At 45.2% G+C, this 16512-nt stretch overlaps 1 long non-coding RNA gene across 1 annotated transcript in view; it reads left to right on the top strand.

The window, feature by feature from the left end:
* LOC139181630 (uncharacterized) overlaps positions 1 to 16512 on the top strand; it is a 288747-nt gene that overhangs the window by 196939 nt on the left and 75296 nt on the right. The window contains exons 5-6 of the long non-coding RNA XR_011565424.1: positions 1236 to 1340; positions 15090 to 15423. This is a non-coding gene — a long non-coding RNA (uncharacterized lncRNA). The remainder of the gene's footprint in view (positions 1 to 1235; positions 1341 to 15089; positions 15424 to 16512) is intronic.

Here is a 16512-nt window from a genome sequence, read left to right as displayed (position 1 = left end):
CGAATCAGCCATAGGTATACATGTATCCCCTCCGTTTTGAACCTCCCTCCCATCTCCCTGCCGCATCCCACCCATCTAGGTTGATACAGAGCTCCTGTTTGTGTTTCCTGAGCCATACAGCAAATTCGCATTGGCTATCTTATTTTACATATGACAACGTAAGTTTCCATCCTACTCTCTCCATACATCTCACCCTCCCCCCGCTTCTCCACAGGTCCATAAGTCAAGTCTCTTTTTTTAATTGGTTTTCTTTTTTTTTTTTTTTTTTTTTTGCTGGATCTTCATTGCTTTGCTGGCTGTCTCTGGTTGTGGGGTGTGGTGTGCAGGCTTCCCATGGAGGTGGCCTCTCTTTTTGTGGATCATGGGCTGTAGGTGTTTCACGGGCTTCTGGAGCTGTGGCTCCTGGGCCCTAGGGCACAAGTTTCAGGAGCTGTGGTGCACGGGCTTAGTTGCTCTGCAGCAGGAGGGATCTTCCCAGACCAGGATTTGAACCAGTGTCCCCTGCATTGCAAAGCAGACTGTTAACCCCTGGACCATACATTTCCTTTAGCTCTTGCAATTTCTTAACCTGTTTTAGCCCTCAGAAGACCACTCTCCTGCAGAAGACTAGCACAGCAGTTCCAAGCACAAACTCTGGGAGAAGCCATCCTTACCTCTTATTGGCCGTGTAACCTCAGACCAGTGTCTGAAGCTCTCTGTGGCTCTACTGTCATTTGCAAAAGAGGGATAGCATATACCTTCAGGTGGGATTGCTGTGAAAACGGAGCCCACGAAATGAAAGCTCAGGGGAACAGTCCTTGGCCTGTGGCAAGTGCTCACAAGTGAGTGCTCCTGCTGTTATTACAGATGGAGACAATGATGTCTTGACTCGTAGACAATAACGTGATATGAAGATGCTGCTTCATGTCCCGAGTCCACAGCCGTGGTTTCCTAGTTTGGATGCAAGTCTGGTTCCAGGCTCCTCTGCTAAGGGCAGTGGAGAGCGTGACCCTCGGGACTCTTGCCCTGCAGTTTTTTCTCCACGGACGGGGGCACGTTCCTCTTATCCTCCTTTGTGGGTCACAGTGCAAATCCTCGCCTCCTCACCGTTGACGCAAGAACCAAATCATTTATAAGCAGCTAAAAATTACAGAGGTCTGCAAAGGGTTCAGTGGTGTTAGGACTTCATGATTTTAAGTGACGATTCCTCATTATATAGCTACAAGTATGTCATGGATACATTGTTCACCATCTAGGTCCTTGCTGCTCCTGCTGCTGCTAAGTCACTTCAATCGTGTCCGACTCTGTGCAATCCCATAGACGGCAGCCCACCAGAGTCCCCTGTCCCTGGGATTCTCCAGGTAAGAACACTGGAGTGGGTTGCCATTTCCTTAAATCAAGAAAATAACACATCCACAGAGATGCTTCAGCATCTTTTAGCATTCAGTGTAAAAGATACTGGATGAAGGTTTCTTTCTTTATTCCTTGCATTGTATTTTTATTGCAATTTGCATTTCTGGATTGACTTTGGTATTCTGCTTATGTTTTTATTTTGCTTGTGTTTTTCATTTAACTTACAGATAATAAGAACAGACATCTAGGTACATAGAAAGGGTTTTGAAGAGAAGCAGACCGAGTAAAGAAAAAAATTGGGGGCCAACATCAAAATTTCCAAGCAGGTAGAAAATATAAACCAAATCCCAAATGTTGGGTGCCAAATTTGATAGATTCCTGGCACTTGTGGCCGTCTGTCTGTAAGAAATCCAACGTGAACAATTTTGGGGCATCAAGTAGCTTATAAAAAGAACTATTTGATGTGTTGAGCAAAGGAATGAACAATAGCCATAGGATTCAAATTTCCTGAAAATTCTCTGGAGTTCAGAGTGAAGGGAATTTTGATTTTGGCACACTGTATCTCAGAGTTGGCTGAACCGAACACATTTCAAAAATAGTTTGAACTCTCAGTGGAGCCTAAAGCATATTTTTTTTTTTTTCCCCACAAGCCTTAAAGCCAAGTCTTATTTTATCCAGAAGTTTTAGTTCTTTCCGTCCCAGGGGAGAATGTAAATTTGGACACTTCTGAAATGAATTAGACCATTTAGGTTAAGATGGATGGCCTGTCAAATACAGTCATAAACTCTAGGAGGCAGACTTCAGGGTATTCACACTCTTCCCATCCTCTCCCTCATGGAACATGCTTGGTTGGTGTGACCAAAAGGAAGTACGACTCTTTTTTTTTTTCACGTTTCCGTGTTCTGTATCAGAGGGGAACCTGATTCCAGGCTGTGGGGACACAGGTTTCTAGATCATCCATCAGTGAATCCGGTTCCTACTTTACATTTTAAACATCGGTGACTGCATGTAGATAGCAAAGGGCAATCAGCTTTCTTGTTGTTGTTCAGTCTCTAAGTTGTGTCTGACTCTTTGTGACCTCATGGACTGCAGCATGCCAGGATTCCCTGTTCTTTGGTACCTCCCAGAGTTGGCTCAGGCTCACATCTATCGAGTCGGTGATGCCATCCAACCACCTCATCCTCTGTCACCCCCTTCTCCTCCTGCAATCAACGTTTCCCCCTCCCCTTAAAATTATATTTGGCAAACCTTATTCTTACATTATTTACAAAATTTAATCTGCCTATATCTTTTGCTTCTGTTTTATAAATATTAGAGAAGGGTGCTTCCCAATGCTTGTTTCATTTTGTATCCTTCCTGTTTAATTACACTGAGAAAGATGGAAGGGACGCGTACGTAGTCAGGTAATGTTTCATCGGGAGCAAGAACTATATTTTTCACCTCCAAATAAATAGCGCCTGAATATCTCATAATGATGTCTTCCTTCCTTCGTTGAAACAAGTTTTCGACAGAAATACTTCATTCGCCAGAACTTGCCTAAAAGTAGCATCCAAGTCCTAACTCATGTCTATAAAGCTGCAATCAGATTTTTTTTTTTTTTTGGCTATGCATTTGAACATTTTGAAGTTCCTGGATGGCAACAGGATGAAAAAACTAACCTTTTCCCTTAAATGACGACTTTGTAGAAATGAATATACCCGTTGTTTTTTGAACTTCAAACGTATGGCGTAGTTCTCAGGTACCTTTGAAGCCGGGCTCGTTTTTTGGCACGGTTTACAGCGCAGCCACTGGAAAAGCTTTCGCCGTCCCGTAGGCTCAACTGTAACATTCCAAACGGTGGTTTTCAGCAGACCTGGTTTCCTCCGAAATACGTACACGCTGGCCACTTCAAGGAAAGATTGTGAATACCTGCGTCTCTTTGGCTTCATACCTGTGTTTGCTCCTGTGTCTTAATTGTTGTTAGCTCTTTAGCAAGTTGCTGTCTGCCTCTTCATTTGGTAGAACGTTCTGTTGATGTCAGTTCTATAATGTAACCTATGTTTTCCGTTCTTACTGTGGCAAATTACATTCATACCACTTCCTCGTCATAAAAATTACGTTAGAGAAAAATCTCATTTGTTTAAGACACTGAAAGGTTATATACATTAAAGGGAGCTGGCAGGAAGCATTAAACACAGAACCAAGGGCAGTATTACAAAGGCACTAAATTTTAAGTGCCTGCTTTATTTGCTTGTTAGGGGAAAAACTGAAACTTGCTCCTACTGAATTTTACTATCTTTTAGTGTGGAAGACTTGCAGACGCCACACGACACCTGATTTTCAACAGCAACAGTATCCCTCTCAGCAGGTGAAAGCTGCTCAGCTTCATGTATCCCAGTACCACCAAGCAAGTAGTTTGTGTCCTATGAGTATAAAATATGTCAACAGGGTAATTCAGCTAATAGGTGCTGGCATTGTTTTCCCACGAAGGTCTCAGTGTAGAGTCTAATGGAAGTTACCCTGCTGAAAATGAAGGCCACTCGTTGCATAATATGGAAATAAATTACATTGCTCTTTAGACCACAGGACCCTAATTTGTGAGTTCACGGCCATCACGTCAAACCTTGTCATGTCATGCTTCTTCACATCTGTTGGTTTCCTGGCAGAGAAATCTCTCCTGAGAACACAGGAAGGGTCTGGCAAGGCAGATACTGACATTTCCTACGATGGTTATTTCCCAGCTGACATATTGGAGGAATAACTTTAAAAAAAAATTTTACCAGATGTGCAGTGTACTTTTTGAATATATATGCACGTGTGTGTGTATGTATGTATATACACTTTCTCGTAAATCAATCTCTCTTTTTATATTAATATCATTGGAAACAACTCTTCTTCCAACTTCATGATGTCTGGTTGCTCACACGTTCATTAAAGGCTCTGATTGTTTCTCTGTCGACCACGCTCAACTTCAGCTTGAGAATGGGGCAGATCGAAGCGGGATAGAATCTCTTTCAGTGTGGTCAGATGAGTGGGACGGTGCAAATGAGACAGTATCTGGTGGCAGATGTTAGACTCTTGTGTTTTTGGCGGGGAGTTCCCCATGTGAGAGGCGGTGTAGCACAGTCCGGAAACTGTCCGTGAAGCATCTCCACTATGTCATATCTCCCGGCTTCTCCCACGCAGTCGAAATCCACACAGTGCATCGTTTCCTCACGTCGGGATACGGCCCGTATTTAAGGAAGTAGGAATGGCAGGGATTGGACTGCACTGCTGTGTGTCCAACGTGTGTTCACATCCATGTCCTATCAGTAACATCACGTGTAACCCACAAAGCATTATGCGGGTTGTGGCATCTTTCAAAAGGCTGTTTCGTGTCATCTTCAAAGCAGGCTTTTGGCCCAGAGCTTTGTCAGCAAATTTAATTAAGAGAACTGAAACTGTTAGTTTGCACAGCCGTGTCTGACTCTTTGCGCCCTCCATGGACTGTAGCCCGCCAGGCTCCTCTGTCCATGGGATTCTCCAGGCAAGCATACTAGAGTTGGTTGCCTTTCCCTTCTCCAGGGCATCTTCCTGACCCAGGCATTGAACTCGGGTCTCCTGCTTTGCAGGCAGATTCTTTACCATCTGAGCCACCAGGGAAGCCCCAAATTTAATTATATCTATGTTTAATATCACCCCTTATAAAGCGTTGTGCCATATGCTAAGTTGCTTCAGTCGTATCCAACTCTTTCTCACCCTAAGGACTATAGCCCACCAACTTTTCTGTCCATGGGATTCTCCAGGCAAGGATACTCGAGTGGGTTGCCATGCCTTCCTCCAGGGGATCTTGATATCAAGTGTTAGATAACACCTGTTTTCCAGGCATTGCTGTTCCCATTGCAAACCTGTCCTGGAATAGAGCCCATGTGATGTGACTTCAGTCATCACTGGGATTCACCACCCAGTCTGGCAAACAAGTCTTAGAAAATGAAAGATCAGTTGGTAAAGAGAAGTTGTCTCTTGAACTTCATCTTGTGAAAGAGATTGCTTTGAGCCCCAAAATGCAAACACTACCCTTACCCCCTGTTTCTTATCTTTCTACACTCCACCTCTGTTCATGCCAACAAACACCCCAGAATCTCTGACCACTCACTTATCTTTTACCCCAAACTAAAAGCATCTGCTACTGCTGGTTCCGCATCATCTGTGACTCTTGAGCAAGAAGGAAGCCCCTTGTTGAACAGAAAAGCCGTGGAAGAGACCTTGTCCCAACTTGACTGAAACTGGAAGAACTCGGACTTGACCTGTTTTATATATATATATGAATTCTGTCGAGACTTTTGCAAAGCCTGGAGATGTTGAAACCCACGCTAGGACACACGGCTGTTCTCTGAGGCCTGTGCAGAACTCATCGGACTAAGAGGAACAGAAAATGCAAGTAGAGAAGCAACTGAAGGAACCTCTGGGTTGGAGCATGCAAAACAGAACCCAGTGTTCCATTTTGCATAATGCAAGAATCTGGACCAAACGACCATGATATCTCAAGGTCGCATCTGGAAAAGTCAGAGTTCTAAATCAGTTGATGATTTCATAGCAGCATCCTGAAACTGCTGCTCCAGTGCCCATTTGCATCAATAAAATCGTCCTGTCACCCTCTCCATGGCTGCTCCACCACAGCGATCCCAGTCGCTGTCACGCGGGCAGACCTGACCCTGTGTTCAAACTTCGTTTGAAGTTTATCGAGATGTGCTGCGCTTGTAGACCTGTTCAGTTCTCTTCATCCTCCTGGCGACGGAGCCAGGAAGGCCAGAGGAGAAGGGAGTGGCCAAAGGCACACAGGGTCAGGTCTGCCCGCGTGACAGCGACTGGGATCGCTGTGGTGGAGCGGCCGTGGAGAGGGTGACGGGACGATTTTATTGATGCAAATGGGCGCTGGAGCGGCAGTTTCAGGATGCTGCTATGAAATCGTCAACCGTTTTAGAACTCTGACTTTTCCAGATGCGACCTTGAGATACCATGGGAAACGTATAATGAAAAACCCAGTGGACTGGAGCTACTGTACAGCACAAGGAGCTCTGCCCAATATTCTATAATAACCTAAATGGGAAGAGGATCTGGGTTGGGAAGATCCCCTGGAGGAGGGCATGGCAGCCCACTCCAGTATTCTTGCCTGGAGAATCCCATGGACAGAGGAGACTGGTGGGCTATGGTCCATGGGGTCACAGAGAATCAGACACAACTGAGCGACTTTCACTTTCACTGTCAATCCCACTGTCCCAGTTTATCCCTCTGCTCTTTATCCCTGGAAACTCTAAGTTTGTTTCCTGTGTCTCTGACTCTATTTCTGTTTAGTTAATGAGTTCTTTTGTAGCCTTTTTTAAGAGTCCACGTCCATGTGATATCATCTGATGTTTGTCTTTGACTGATTTAGCTCAGTATGACAATCTCTGGATCCATCCATGTTGCTGCAAATGGGATTATTTCGTTCTTTTTTTATGGCTGGGGAAACAGGAGAAATAATTTACCCTTCTAAAGTCTACATTGCCATGTTTTTTAGTCTGATTGTAAAGTTGTATGTCTGTTCAGTTCAGTTCAGTCGCTCAGCCGTGTCCGACTCTTTGTGACCCCGTGGACTGCAGGCCTCCCTGTCCATCACTGACTCCCGGAGTTGACTCAAACCATGTCCATTGAGGCGGTGATGCCATCCAACCATCTCATCCTCTGTGGCTCATACAGTAAAGAATCCGCCTGCAATGTGGAAGAGCTGGATTGGGAAGATCCCCTGGAGGAGGGCATGGCAACCCACTCCAGTATTCTTGTCTGGAGAATCCCTTGGACAGAGGAGCCTGGTGGGCTACAGTCCATGGGGTCAGAAAGAGTCAGACACAAATGGGGGACTAAGCATATACAACAAAGCGGAACTTGGTCTCTCGGCCTTTGACAAGCGACCCCTTCCAAAACCATCTCAGAATGGAGCCTTGGACCTAAATGCAAAATGCAAAACTTTAACCGTGCTAGAAAATCACATACAATAAAAATCTAGATAACCTCTGGCTTGGCAACCAATTTCTACATACACCCAAAAAAGAATGACCCATCAAAGAAAGAAAATAAGAGTTCCTTAAAATAAGGAACTGCACTATTAGAAGAATCGAAAATATATGACAGAGACCAGAAGGAAGTATTTACAAAACACATATGAAGGAGTTGTGTCCAAATATACAAAGAACTCGTAGAAGTCAACAACAGCACAAACAACTCAGGTCAAAATCAGAAAGAAAAGAAAAAAACTGAACAGGCTTATCAACAAAATAATATATAGCTGCCAGATAAGCATTTAAAAGGATATTAAATGTATTTTTTAAAGGGAATTAAAAATTAAAATTATGAGTTATTTCCACACCATTAGAATAGTTAAAACAAAACAGAATAAATTCTGCCCCCCACCAAAAGAAAACACCACCACCAGTTGCTGGAGACTATGTAGAGAAATAGGAAATTTCATTCATTGACGGGGAGGAGATGCAAAACGCACTTTGAAACACACTTGGGCAGTTTCTGAGAAAGCTAAACGTTGGCCACCAGTACAGTCCAGCAGTCAAGCTCCTGAATATGTGCCCCACTGACCTGAAAATGTCCACACACACAGACTTGCACACAAACATGTGTATCAGCTTTACTTTGAATTCACCCACAGCTGGAAATGATCAAGATGTCATTTCGTAGATGAGGAAACTCTGGTGGAGCATGGGATGTAATTCAGTTCAGTTTAGTTCAGTCGCTCAGTCGTGTCCAACTCTTTGCAACCCCATGGACTGCAGCACGCCAGGCCTCCCTGTCCATCACCAACTCCCAGAACTTACTCAAACTCATGTCCATTGAGTCAGTGATGCCATCCAACCGTCTCATCCTCTGTCATCCCCTTCTTCTTCTGCCTTCAATCTTTCCCAGCATTGGGCTCTTTTCAAATAGTTATTTGAATCAGGTGGCCAAAGTATTGGAGTTTCAGCTTCAGCATCAGTCCTTCCAATGAATATTCAGGACTGATTTCCTTTAGGATGGACTGGTTGGAATATGATTCAGTAACATGAAAACAGAGTAAGTGAGCAGATCACAGAAGAAGTGGAGAAATCTTAAATGCATATTGCTGAGTGCGGGAGCCAGTCTTCACAGAATCCATTCTGTGTGTGATTCCATTTGTGTGGCATTCTGGAGAACGGATGGTTAGAGGTGGTCGAACATTTGTGCTCTACAGATTGGGCTGGAGGGTGCAGACTGATTAGTTAGGTGATGTCCAAGCCTTTTACGGGGCTTCCCTGATGGCTCAGTTGGTAAAGAATCCACCTGTAATGCAGGCAACCCCGGTTCGATTCCTGGGTCAGGAAGATGCCCTGGAGAAGGGATAGGCTACCCACTCCAATATTCTTGGGCTTCCCTGGTGGCTCAGCTGGTAAAGAATCTGCCTGAAATGCGGGGGACCTGGGTTTGATCCCTGAGTTGGGAAGATCCCCTGGAGAAGGGAATGGCTACCCACTCCAGTATTCTGGTCTAGAGAATTCCAAAAGACGTCGCAAAATGTTGGACACGACTGAGCGACTTTTGACTTTCAAGCCGTTTACATGAGGTGGAAGAGCCTCATATGATACATAGCACAAGGAATTTGCAAAATCTCTCAAAGTTTACAGCACAGATAACAAACGTGGGCATTACTTTTCGGAGTCACCTAAGTTAGAGGATTGGGGATAGAATGCAGAGTGTGGTGAAAGAGTCTGGGTTGCAAACACCGTGCACAAAATACCTGGGTGAAGGAGGTGCAGAGGGAAAGAGCTGAGGTCAGTAACCTCGGGAAAGAGCAGAGACTCTGTGAATAAAGGCAGAAGCAGCTGCGTGGGCACAGGCTGCTCAAGGTCTAGCCCACACTGTGAGTGGTGAATGGTCTGTTGCGGTGATCAGGCAGCACATGTATACTGGACGTCAACAGTAACTATAGAGGTCGTGGGGCTCCCCTGGTGGCTCAGTGGTAAAGAATCCGCCTGCCAATGCAGGAGACGTTGGAGATGTGAGTTCAATTCCTGGGTCGGGAAGATCTTGCCCCTGGAGGAGGAAATGCAACCCACTCCAGTATTCTTGCCTGGAGAAGCCCACAGGCAGAGGAGCCTGGAGCGCTACAGTCCTTGGGGTCGCACAGAGTCAGACATGAGCGACTAAATAACAACAAATGGGTAAGTGGGTGGTAGGGGCCGGATTTCTCAGTGTCTGCAGGGACGGTTGCCAAGTGCCAGTCAGGAGGTACATGGGTCCATGTGGTCATGGATTAGGTGGGAGGCATATGCATACATTCGTGTGTGGGCTAATATAAATCCAGATGTTTACATGCAGGAATATTTTTACATGTCTGGCTATACATGGGTTACTGTGCTTTGGAAATGTTTGTGCAAAATTTAAAACAAGTCTAAACTAACCCCTGATGATGAAGCTGAGACTCGAGGTTATCTTGGATACACTTATATATGTCAGGAGAGGGAAATTTGTCAAGATGAAGAGACCATTCTGAATTGTAATCTATCTCATATTTGTGCAGATGAAGATCGTAGAGCTGTATTCTTAAAAGCATGAAACTGTTACTCGCTCAGTTGTGTCTGACTCTTTGCGACCCCAAGGTCTGTAGCCCAGCCAGGTAGACCTCTGTGGCGACTCCAATGTCCATGGGATTCTCCAGGCAAGAATACTGGAGAGCGTTGCCATTCCCTTCTCCAGGGGACCTTCCCGACCCAGGGATCGAACTTGGATCTCCTGCGTTGCAGGCAGATTCTTTACCATCTGAGCCACCAAGGAAACCCCTGTATTCTTATGGGTTGTACAATTCACTCTAAGTCAAACTATGCCTCAGTCTGTAAACAGTTGAATGGATGATTTCACAGTGCGGTAAGAGTATTCCTCTGCATGGCATTGGAACCGTCCTTTCTACAAGGAGTGGAAGTTATGAGAGAAATCTCAGAGATTTTTAAGGATGTTCAAAGTCAGGCCCCTGGCAGCCTGGCTTGTTGAGGACATGAGATAAAAGTGAGACAAAGCCTCGGTTTCCTCCCGGCCCCTGCTGAGGCTCCAGAGAATACTTGTATTTTGAGGAATGTCCTTCTTTACTGTGGGGTGTTTCAGCTAACCATCAACATCTGAAAGGCCAATGGAAGTTAGAAAATTGCTCATTTGTCATTCCCTGGTGGGCTTTGGGGTTTTGTTGGCTTGTAATTATCTACTCTGGTTCATTGGTACACTCCACTCCCCCCATGCTTTGGTTCAGCATCACTGATTGGTGAGGATGAAATTCAAATGGGGTTGTGTTTTTCTGTTGTCTTCATCAAGCTGCAGTGAGTAGAAGTTCTTCTCTGTTCATTTAGATAGTTTATTATTGGATCCCCTGCATTCAAATTCCTCCTAACTCTGTAACTAGTAACCCTGACAGTAAAGTGCAACTGCTAAGGGGGTGAGAAGTTGAATTCATTTCAAGTCACACACCTGCCTTTTCTTCACTTAACGGCGTGAGGATCATGCAATAATTTTGACCTTGGCTTATGCATAGACATTCGTGTTCTGATTGTTTGTTCTCCGGGCTCCATGCCTCGATTTAAAACTGAAATGCTCTTGTAACGAAACAAAACAGGAAGGTCCTCACTAACAGAATTAAAAGGAGTAATTTCCTAAAAAAAAAAAGTTCCATCTGGGTTCCTGAAACATTGATCACTAAGCCAAGATGGAGAAAACGGACTGTAACAGGGGAAATGGCATGTTCCAACGCGGGATGAACTTGAACATCTGGAAGAGACGGTTGGAGGGTGGACCTCAGTAAATGACAACCTTGCCTGGTGTTCAAAAAGCACAGGCTTCTCAAACCTGCAGATGGAGGTGACCTGTGGGATTAGTGAATGTGGGAAAATTGAGTGTTATGGCCAGCTGTGGGCGTGCTCATTTTTCTTTTCTGGTAATCATTCCACCCTTTCAAAATGCTTTGTTAACCAGTGAAAGTTTAAAAGGTGTATTTTTATAACTAGATGAACATCTATGACATGCCAAGTTCAGATTTCAGTATTATTCTTCTGCTGTTGGGCAAGGCAGTGTGGTCTCTGTAGATAAAAGTTCTGAATGAATTATTTTGGAGTGAGGGGACTCTCTCATCATTCACATGCCTTCAGAGGAGAATGTAAGAGTGGGTGGTATAATTCCCTGTGGTAATTTCCTACAATGCCCTGAGTTGCCTGCCCCTAGTCTGGGACCCACAGAAGATTAATGTCCAAAAGAAATTAGCAGCTGGCACTTGGTGATTATTTCTGCCTTTTAGCTGTCAAGCCTGGCCTCTCAGTCCCATAGCAGTTATAAGACAAAAATGACTGTGAATTCAGAGAATGACCCCAGCGAGCTGGCCGAGTAGGTTCTAACAAAAGCGTTGTGTAGAAGCTTAATAGGGGTGCAGTGTGTAAGAGGTGTTCTGAAATTATATCCTTTCATCAACAGATTCTGTCAGCAAGAACTCTAGAGCATCTTTCAAAGCCATGTCCTTTAAAAAAATTTTTTTTTATTTTATATCAAAGTATAGCTGATTAACAGTGTTGTGTTTCAGGAGGACAGCGAAGGGATCCAGCCATACATATACATGTATCCATTCTCCCCCAAACTCCTCTCCTATAAAGGTTGCCACGTGACATCGGGCAGAGCAAAGCCACATCCTTCTCTCCGGTCAGCTTTTCTCCTTCAGTTCTTGTCTTGTTGCAGCAATTGAAATGCCAGACAAGGACAGTTCAAGCAGGCAGGGTTTATTAAGCAAGTAGCAAACTGCACTCTCCTGAACCATGAGAGAGGACCAACCTCCCCCATCTTATGTTTCACTATTTATGTCCTTTGTTCCCTCTCCTAAGTAAGCCTAATCAGTTCTGCCCCATGCAAAACAGGGCTTGGACCCTCGACCAACCAAGGAAGGGAATGCAAATAAGGCATATGCTCAAGGCCAGTCAGGGAAGGGGGCTTGTACCCTTGACCAACCAGGGAAGGAATGCAAATAAGGCATACCCTCAAGGCCAGTCAGGGAAGGGGGCGTGTACACTTGACCAATCAGGGAAAGGAATGCAAATAAGTCTTATGTTCAAGGCCAAGCAGGGAAGAGGGCTGTGCACCCTTGACCAATCAGGGAAGGGAATGCAAATAAGGCATACCCTCAAGGCCAGTCAGGGAAGGGGGCGTGTCGGGCATGTTTTCCCTCCGAGGTCTTCACCCGGGCTGCAGGTTCCATTGTTGGAGGGCTTTCTCCTTGCTTTGTTTGCCCTTCTTTGTGGTTCTGCTGGTCACCGTCATCTCAGATTTCTTTTTCCTTTTCTAGCTACCTAACGCTTCTATTGGAGAAAGCAATGGCACCCCACTCCAGTACTCTTGCCTGGAAAATCCCATGGACGGAAGAGCCTGGTGGGCTGCAGTCCATGGGGTCGCTAGGAGTCGGACACGACTGAGCGACTTCACTTTCCCTTTTCACTTTCATGCATTGGAGAAGGAAATGGCAACCCACTCCAGTGTTCTTGCCTGGAGAATCCCAGGGACGGGGGACCTGGTGGACTGCCGTCTATGGGGTCGGACAGAGTCGGACACGACTGAAGCGACGCAGCAGCAGCAGCAGCAGCAGCAGCAGCAGCAGCAACGCTCCTATCCAACTTCATCTTTACCAACTAGCCCAAGGCACCCTGCAGTGGACAACTCAACAGTTTCTCTGCTTCCCCTGTTCTCATTCACTGTGCAGCAGCCCTGCTGATATTTATTTAACGACTGTGTTTAGGAAAAGCTTTTCAAGAAGATTGAGAGGCTGGAACAGAGGTTTCCTACCTATCCATGCCCCAACCCCAAACATCCATGGCCTCCTCTGGATCAGCACTGATCATCAAAATGGTACTTTTATTTTTTCCACCAGGGAAGACCCTACATTGACACATCACAGTCACCCAAAGTCCATAGTTTACCATAGGGTCCACACTTGGTTTTGTATATTCTACAAGAACCAACAAATGTATAGCAACATGTATTGTTCTTTGTTCACTGAAGAGTCCCGCAGAAAAGGAGACGGCAACCCACTGCAGTATTCTTGCCTGGGAAATCCCATGGACAGAGGAGCCTGGTGGGCTGCAGTCCATGGGGTTGCAAGGAGTTGGACATGACTGACTGAACTACAACAATGACAGCAATCCTTTTGTGCAATATCATGGGGTATTTTCACTGCCCCTAAACATCCTCTGTACTTTACTTTTTCATCCTTCACTCCCCACCCCGCCTTAATCAGTGCCAATCACTGATTCTGTTACCATCTCCATAGTTTTGTCTTTTCCAAAATATCCTGCGACTGGAACCATGCAGCATAGAAGCTTCTCCCATTGGCACCTTCAGTTACTGGTGTCCATTTAAATGTCCTCTATGTCCCTGGCGGTTTATTGTTGTTTGGCGACTAAGTTGTGTCCGACTCTTTGTGACCCCATGGACTGTAGCCCACCTGGCTCCTCTGTCCATGGGATTCTCCATGCAAGAATACTGGAGTGGGTTGCCATGCCCTTCTCCAGGGGGTCTTCCCCATCCAAGGATTGAATCCATTTCTCCTGTATTGGCAGGTAGACTGTTTACCACTGAGCCACCAGGGAAGCCCTCCACATCCCTTGTTGTCATTGTTCAGTCGCTCGGTCAGGTCCAACACTCTTTGCGACCCCATGGGCTGCAGTATGCCAGGCTTCCCTGCCCATCACCAACTCCTGGAGTTCACTCAAATTCATGTGCATCGAGTCAGTGATGCCATCCAACCATCTCATCCTCTGTCATCCCCTTCTCCTCCTGCCTTCAATCTTTGGCTCTTTTCTAACGAGTCAGTTCTTCACATCAGGTGGCCAAAGTATTGGAGTTTCAGCTTCAGCATCAGTCCTTCCAATGAATATTCAGGACTGATTTCCTTCAGGATTGACTGGTTTGGTCTCCTTGCAGTCTGAGGGACTCTCAAGAGTCTCTCCAACACCACAGTTCAAAGGCATCAATTCTTCAGTGCTCAGCTTTCTTCCATGTCCCTAGTTGTCTATAAAAACATAAATCAGATTGCATAGCTCCCTTCACTTTAAAAATCCCTATTGACTTGCCCTGAAAACTTACTGTGTCTTCAGAATCTTCCAGCTGGTTTTGTGGACAAGCTCGTCCTGTCAGATGAGACCCTCACATTCCTGCCCACCACAGTGATTCCCACAATACAGAGATGAGGGGGTAAAAGAAAGTACTTGGAATGCCACCACTTACAACATTCTAACCCAAACACCAAGAGTTTGTTTTCATAAGCAAGATTTATTATGCAGTGTTTTATTTATCCAGACAGCATATTGTCATATATATATTTATAAAGAATGAAACATAAGAATGAAATGAACTCTGTGGGCCCTTCCAAATGCCTATGAAGCTGAATCAACCTCCTTATTCCTCTTTTATCATCTTTTTCTGTTCCCAGCAGCAGCCACTATATTGAACCTTTGCCCTTTTTATTATCTGTTTGATAGAATTTTGTTACACGTGTTTTTGTCCCTAAGTAGCTTTCTTGTGTTAAGTTTTTCAAATCGGTTTCACATGTTAGTATTTGTTCTGCTGAGGTCAGGTCACTGAACAGCGAGATGCAACTGTGTCCAAGTTTAACAGGTTTGTGGTCACGTAGCAACTACCATCAGGAGATGGAGTGTGTTTCTGTCTCTGTTTCCTCTCTTGCTGGACTTCACTGCTTCCATGCTTCCCCTCACATCCAGGACACCGTTGGCTCATCATTCTCACCATGCTGGCTGGCCACAGTGACAAGCATCCGATTGCACTTAAAATCATGAGATCCTGGCAGCCTGTGCACCCTGAGTGTCCATGTGATACCCATGCCTTCTGCAGGCCAGGCAGCTGTCTCGGTGTCAGATGAAGCATGTGATGACCTGTCGATTCAGGATACCCGGGACTTGGATGAAGTTTGAAGACCCCGGCCAGACCCTCCTCCGTCTTGAGACTGGCACCGGAGAAGAGGTTCCCAGGGCAGAAATACACACACCCTCATCATGGCCTGGTCCCGTTGCCACAGTTCCATTTATTTTCAGAGAAGTAAGTCTGTCCAGACCAGAGTTTTATGTTTTATTTTTCTTTAGTTTTTTTTTTTTTTTTTCCCCCAAACTCTTCTGGGTAGCAGTGAGTATTTTCATGTTCTGGGGCCATCTTCCTAAAACAGGTCTGTCTCCACATTTATCAAAGTATAGGGAGGTTTCCCTTTTTCCCTTTCAGCTCAGCAAACAGACCTCTATTATTCTTTTAAACCTTTTGAAGAAGCTAGTAGCCAAGGCTGTCCTTAAAACACCCCCTTTATTTTCTGGCTTAAGAGCACAACCGCCTTCTCCGAGCTCTTTTTCTGTTGCCCCAAGAGAGACCTCCATTCTCTAAGAATGTAGGTGACTGGCGTGTTGCCTGAAGACTTCCCAGTGACTAGCTACACCCATACTGGGTGTTCTTCTCAAAATCACAAACTCATGGTCCAATCTATCCTGGAAAATATCTGGGAGGAGCATCTTTCCATTCAGACATTCTTTGCTTAAACATAACCTAAAAAGTCAGCATCTAAATAAAGATTATCTGGGGAGAGAGAAAGCAGGATCCAGGCTCTTGGTTTAAAAATCTCTCTTTCTCAGTCTGCCAAGCCTACCTGGTACCAAAAAAATATATGTCTTTTAAAATTTTTATGATTTTATTTTTTAACACCTAAAAAACATTTGGTATTGGAGTATAGCTAGTTAACAATGTTGTGACAGATTCAGGTGAGCAAAGAAGGGTCTCAGCCATACATATCCGTTGTCCCCCAAACTCCCCTCCCATCCAGGCTGCCACATGACATTGAGCAGAGGTCCCTATGCTGTCCAGCAGGTCCTGTGGGTTCTCCATGTTAAATACAGCAGTGTGTCCATGTCCATCCCAAACTCCCTAACTGTCCCTTCCCCCATCCTTCCCCCTGGTGACCATAAGGTTATTACAGAGTATTGAGCAGAGTTCCCTGTGCTGTCCAGCAGGTCCTTGCTGGTTCTCCATGTTACATACAGCAGTGTGTGCATGTCCATCCCAAGTTCCCTGACTATCCCTTCCCCCATCTTTCCCCTGGTGACCATAAGGTTATTACAGAGTATTGAGCAGAGTTCCCTGTGCTAT

The sequence above is a fragment of the Bos indicus genome, chromosome X, assembly GCF_029378745.1.
Source record: "Bos indicus isolate NIAB-ARS_2022 breed Sahiwal x Tharparkar chromosome X, NIAB-ARS_B.indTharparkar_mat_pri_1.0, whole genome shotgun sequence".
NCBI classification, from domain to species: Eukaryota; Metazoa; Chordata; class Mammalia; order Artiodactyla; family Bovidae; genus Bos; species Bos indicus.
Note: the sequence above shows the minus strand (reverse complement) of the source record. Positions and strands in the feature narration are given on the sequence as shown.